The sequence below is a fragment of the Etheostoma spectabile genome, chromosome 22, assembly GCF_008692095.1.
Source record: "Etheostoma spectabile isolate EspeVRDwgs_2016 chromosome 22, UIUC_Espe_1.0, whole genome shotgun sequence".
Taxonomy (NCBI): domain Eukaryota; kingdom Metazoa; phylum Chordata; class Actinopteri; order Perciformes; family Percidae; genus Etheostoma; species Etheostoma spectabile.
The window spans coordinates 4,854,464-4,861,079 of NC_045754.1; the positions used below are offsets into that span (position 1 = coordinate 4,854,464).

Below are 6,616 nucleotides of genomic sequence, written 5' to 3' on the forward strand. Positions count from 1 at the left end.
GTTTTAACTGACTGTCAACACTCGGAAGTTTGACTTTTTGCACCATTACAATACTTAAAGGCAACTAGTCATCATATCTTCTGCTCCATAAACACATGTTCTGCTCAGTAGTACACACATATGGCATGGTTCTTTAATGTATTTGCATTGTCCTAAAATGCATTGTGTATAAATGCATTGGGCATTAATGCGTCTGAAACTAAAAATTCAACACTGACATTTTAATATAACATTATGGCCTTTAGAAAACTGTTTATTTGGGTAGGTGGGTAGTGCACTATAGGCCCCTGTGGTGTGGTCTAAGCTTTTGTTCCTAACGGCATTTTTTATACATAAATACTTTACTTTTATACTCTAATTAGTTTTGAAACCACTATTTTTACCCTTTTACTTGAGTAAAAAGCTTGAGTTCATACTTCTACCTGAGTACTGAATGTGAATACTTTTGCCACCTCTGCTGTTTTTCATACAGATTCCTCACGCGGTTTAAATTATTCGTTGGACATTTTGGAAAAATATGCTTATTTGCGTTTGCCCACAGAGTTAGGTGAGAAGACCGGTTCCACTCTCATGTCTGCATATTAAATATGAGCCTCCAGCTAACAGGAGATCAGCCTATTTTAGGAAAAAGACTGGAAGCGAACCAGTCTGTGAGGAAGTCACTGAAATCAGTTTGTGTATTGAACACAAACATAAATGTGTTGAAAATGCAGATTAAACAAATGAGGCATGGCACAATGATTAGTGAGCTTTGGACGCTATCTGTTCCGTCCTGCTCACAGGCGAGTTTTCTAACTAATCATCACCTCGAGAAAGCATAACACGTACTTTCCCAAAAATGACTAATTCTCCCGGTTAAATGCAAAATAGCTTTCTGGAGTTGTTTCATTAGTGGGGTTGGGAGATAAAACTATGCCATATTTCACCATAATAAAGAATTCAACAGTTTGTTTAGCAGATAGTGTTTAACATTGTGTGTCTTCATTAATCATCACACCACCCTCTAAGATGTGACTCGTGATCCCCAGTGCCGTACCCCAGGTAGAGCTACCTCAGGCCGACAACTTCAGATTTAAAGTAAACTGTGTTGAGTCATTGTCTCTTGATTAGAACCCTAAAAATGACAGTTTCCATGACAACTGGCAATGTCAATGACAGAGGCAAACAGCAGTTCAATGAAGAACTAATCAACCAAGCTCAGGGACAACATCACTTTGTCTTTTCAGCCACATAGTGTACTATGTACTATATTGGGACTTTTACTTTTTTGTTTTTATGTTTTCGACATACTGTACTGTCTTTTTTCGACATACTACATATGAACTATGACTTTTTTCAACATGCTAAACTATCACTTTTTGACGTTTTTTCAATACTATAATATAACTTTTTTTTACACACGTGCTATACTGTGATGTTTTTGACATATCATATACAGTATACTATGACTTTTGTCGACACACTAATCAATTTTTTTTTTCAACACTTTTTTTGGCATACTATACTATGATTTTTTTGACATACTATGTTTTGACTTTTTTTGGGGCTTTTTTCAACATACTATATGTTTTTTTTTAGGGAATCCCAAACCTGTGATGGTGAGCTGTAATGACTTAAGAAAGTAAACAAACTTTTTAATGGTGTTGAACAGAAATGCATTAACATCAAACTCAAAGCGTCATTAGTCGACAGCAGAGCTTTAATGAGAATACAAAGTTGTCAGTGCTGTAAATCAGCAGCCCGGGTACCAGAGGCCTGTACCATGAAGCAAGATCAACACACACTGGATTTATTTCCGTTCCCCGGCTTCCCCAACCCTAACAACCGCTGTCCCGCATGAGCTGTGTCACGACGGTGGGGAACGTCTAGCTCAATCAACCCAGGGTTTCCAAATCCAACGATGCACACGTTCACATACAAGAGGTAATGTTTGCTCCATACGACCAATTGCAATCATGGACAAGTCTACCAAAGATGCCTATTTTACAGAAGAACAAACGATAATCCTACAGAAATATGAAGAACACAGACACGTGATCTTCCTAACCCAGGAAGGAAAGCTGGCGAGAAATTGCAGACGCTGTAAATGTGTAAAATACAAGACTCATATCACTGCCCCATGAGTCAGGCACGACAAGATCTGACCAGAATTACACTTGTGTATTCCATAATCTTTGGTCACTGTAGCCTAAATTTTTTTTCAGTTACAACCCTGGCAGTGGTAAGCAACTGTGGCAGCAAAATATATATATAAATGATAAACGTATATACAGTATATATAACCCTAAAATCCTTGAGGGAGGGTAGAGGTCTTTATTTCCATGTGTATGGCAAGAGAAAACACTTCACAGGACCAGAGGATAATCAAATAAAGATGGAAATCTAGATGCTAGATTTACTCTCTGTTCTGCAGATAGACTCTCCTTTCTTTTAAAGATATTTGGACTTATTTTTTGTTTAACAAAGAATCGTAATTCCCTCCGCTTAAAATCTATATGTTTCATAAAGACACCAATCAGGGAATGACAGTGGGGTTGTCGCTCTCTAAATGTTTTAACTTCGAACGACGGCGCCATTATCCACCGCGTATTGGTCAGTATAGGCGGTGCTTTCATTCCGGTCGATCTCTAATCTCGAACAAGGTTCAGCATAAGCTACCACAGCGATTTAACCCAGTGACAAGTGACTGACCGTTGTGATACACAAAACCCTAGGTTGAACCTGAAGTTACCTCGGTGACCCCAAATCTTGCTTTGTTGTAAAAAATGAATCACTTTTAGTGGACAAAAAAGCGAGGCTGCACAATCGCCCCATCACTGCGATCTCGCACAGTACTGTTTTACTTGGAAAAACCGGAAGGGAATAAATGTCTGATTTTAGCCCAAATCACTATTTTTTTTCTGAACTGAACTAAATCCCTATGCACAATATTACTTTACTTTTTTGCTTTTTACTGCCAATGACCTTCCCCAAACCCAACTTTGATGTAGACAAAAACAGCATGCTCTCATTACCTCCATTTCACCTCTGCTATGTGATTAATCTAATGGGACAAGTGTATTTTTGGATCACATTAAAAGCTTGAACAGCTCCGACATCCTTTTAGATTAATTTATTTCTTTGCTTGGTTTTGATGCCGAATGCATCCTCCTGTGTCATTTCACAAAAAGCTCTCCGCACATCCTGACCTGCAAAAAAGGACTTTTCTTAATGGCAACTCTCACTGGCATCTACTTCAGAAGTGAGAGGAGCTGATACTCCCCTCGACTAAACCCGTTGCCCATGCCAACGGATGCTGTAAGAAAGAGACAAGATTTGAGTGCACTATTTTCTTCTCATGATATCAAGAGTTTCATTCTTTGACATCAAACAAGCATCCTAAAGGTTATCTGGGAAAATAGCCTACAATTGTGTGTGATATTGAAGTTTGAGTCCTTTACCAAAGTACGGAATTATACAATTTGCTGTTCATATGTTTCTTTCCCTCAGCTTTTTTCCAGTGAGAACAATGCCTGACAGGCTCTACTTCAATTGCATATCCACAATTTACACTGCAATGAATTATTACAGTCCCTCATTTCTTTACATAAATATAGGTCTTTATTCCTCCACCCTGGGATATCGCAGACGTCTTCACCATTATTGTTTGTCATATCAGAGGAGTCACTGACATTACCGAGCTTACCAGCCTCATCGCTCCTTCTCCCCATCCTCCCATCCAACAGGAGTCTGTGCTCCTTCTGACAATCGCCATCGTCTCCATTAACACCAACAGCACCAACAGCACCAACAGCAGCAGCAGCAGCAGCAGCAGCAGCAGCAGCGATTCAACAATCACCGCTAACTCCTCCAGACAGGGATCATTCAACTGGAAAAAATTTCTGTAAAAATGGAATCATGATTGTACAGCGGGATGGCTACTTCTCAGAAACACTTTCCTTTTCTGGGTGCAGACTACTGGAAACCATTAACTGCGTGGACTACAGCTCAGACATGCACAGCTCTTTGAAGATGTTAAAAACAAACTTGGGTAAATAGGATATGTATAATGCAAAACTTAAAGAAAGTAAGATTAGTAATTCATAATAATAATACATTTTATTTAACAAGCACTCAAGGTCGCTTTACAGACAGTAAAAGACAGATACAAGGAACACAAAAGTATAAACAGTTATGAAAAAATGACAGGGAACAGTGTATTTACAAATAAGCGAGCTGGAACAGGTGGGTTTTGAGTCTGGATTTGAACAGGGGGAGAGAGCCGATACGGCGGAGGTCAGGTGGACGTGAGTTCCAGAGCTGAAGGCTCTGTTCCCCATGGTGACAAGTCGAGCTGGGGGTGCAGTGAGGTGGAGGGAGGAGGAGGATCTGAGGGAGCGGGAGGGGGGGCGATGTGAAGGAGTTCAGATAGATATGGAGGAGCAAGGGAATGGATGGCTTTGAAAGTATGCAGAAGGATTTTAAATTGTATTCTGAATTGAACTGGAAGCCAATGGAGCTGCTGAAGGACAGGGGTTATATAACATTGTTATGATAATTGTTATTTAATATGATATTAAAGCTATAGTGTGTCGTTTCTGCCGCCCTCATAAGAAATTCTCAGTAGACGCGTCCACACCGTCTGTGTTAGGCAGGAAACGTAAAACATAACTTTAGTTCTGTTCCTTCTTATTGTCTGAATTGTTTTACTTATTTTCATTGTATTTAATGGAATTTTGTTTATCTTCGTTAGCCACGGTAGTGGTAGCAACGTCCGGATAGAAATATCTCACCAACAATTGCATGGAATTCCACAACATTTGGTACAGTCCTTCATATTCCCCATGAAGTGCAAAACATTTTGGTAATCCTCAAACATTTCATCTCGCGCCATCATGAAGTCGAAAGTACAATTTGTCCGATATTTATTACCAGAAGCAAAACTAACGACATTCCCATCAGGCTCAGCTGCACTTCTTTACTGCTAATTAGCAATTGTTAGTATGCTAAAATTAAGGTGGTAACCATGGACCAAAATTTCTGCTAAACACCAGCATTTTAGTATTGTCAACGTTAGCTTGTAGCTCAATGCACCTCTGGGCCTATAAACATTCCTAATTAGCCGTTAGCGTGCACTGTTTGGCGACCAGAGATGGCTTTTCTTTCAGGTATGCATCTCTACCGCAGCACAACAACCATAGCAATGCAGAGCTGACCGTGAGCCGTACACTGTTCCAAACGGGGCCAAAACCCAGATTGAGACTCATATTCCATATGTGTTGTGAAAAGGTCCAAAGAATGCTTCTAAAAATCAGGATAATACCAGCATATCCCACATGTCTGAATTGATAAAATGCCTCCTTCGCAAAAGCGAAGCCAAATCGGAACATTCTTCTGGATTATCGTTGTATTTTCTTCTGCTTTATGAAGATGTTGCAGTTTGTGGACCATGTAGATTTTGACCCTTAAAGTTAAATTCAGAATATTGTCATATTCGTAAAAATAGTGGAATATTAGTGTGCAAGTTAACTGCTCAATGTTAACGTGTCAAAGAGTAAATTAAAAGGTGCCTACTTCTGATCTCTTTCTACAACACTTTGTGTTGCATGGAATTGTACAAAAACACTCAACACAAAAGATCATTAATTATTAGATGGATTTTGCCAGATGTGTACTTTGCTTATTCATTAAAAGCCCGGTTGAACTCCATATTTTACAGTCCAGTCGCAGAGAACAAACCACACTTCACAGCCTATCAACAACCAATGCCACTCCGGCTATTAAAAGCTGATTTATCCCATCTCGCTGTGATTGATCAAGGCACTTCTAATCGATTATTTGGACATTTTGAATGATAGGAAAGACACACAAGAGGGATGGATCTGTCTCTGCCTGCCAGGAAGGCACCTGCTGGAACTGCCTGCATTAGCAGTGTATGAACGCAGCTCTCTGCATCTACAGCTCTCAGGAGGTTATGCAATATAGATGAACGGTGACTTTCTGACATGTCCTCCTGCAGAAGCGTGGATGCACAAGGCGGCATGAAAACCTGCTGTTTCTTTGATGGTGCAACTCCTGCTGCTCATCAATGGTAAAGGTCGATTTGTTTGTTTCTCAGGACAACGCAGCAGGAGAACACTGACTTCTGTGGAGTTTTCTCCGGTGTCGATGTTGAAAACTGAGCACTGAACCATCTTTATTTGGTGCCATGTCATTTCTCCGACGCTCCATTGTTCCACACTCTCAATAACCCCAAAAAAAGTTCTTTTGGTCCTCCAGACCAGTGGTTCCCAAACTTTTTCAGCTCAAGACCCAAAAGAGAAATTTGGTGTCTCCACGGGACCCAAATTTACAAAAATACACCATGAATCATTGTAACATCTACATTTTTAAACTGTGGACAAAAGACAAAACAAACCATGAATTTAAATGGATATGAAGTATATTTATTCCATTATAAAAGTAAACAAAAAGAGAAAAGGTCTCTATTCTCCTTTCTGTGTCTCACCCCTTTCTCAACTCATGTTCTCATCCCCTCCTAGGATAAGAGAAGAGAGAGAGAAAGAACCCCCCAAAATTATCTGAGCTGAACAGACCAGTGTAGCAAAAAAGAACGCTCATTCACATAAGATTGATA

General features: G+C 39.8%; 1 long non-coding RNA gene across 1 annotated transcript in view; it reads left to right on the plus strand.

The window, feature by feature from the left end:
* Nucleotides 1-5,901: 5,901 nt before the first annotated feature.
* The window catches only part of LOC116672487 (uncharacterized), a 17,960-nt gene continuing 17,245 nt past the window's right edge, over nucleotides 5,902-6,616 (plus strand). Inside the window, exon 1 of the long non-coding RNA XR_004327564.1 lies at nucleotides 5,902-5,912. This is a non-coding gene — a long non-coding RNA (uncharacterized LOC116672487). The remainder of the gene's footprint in view (nucleotides 5,913-6,616) is intronic.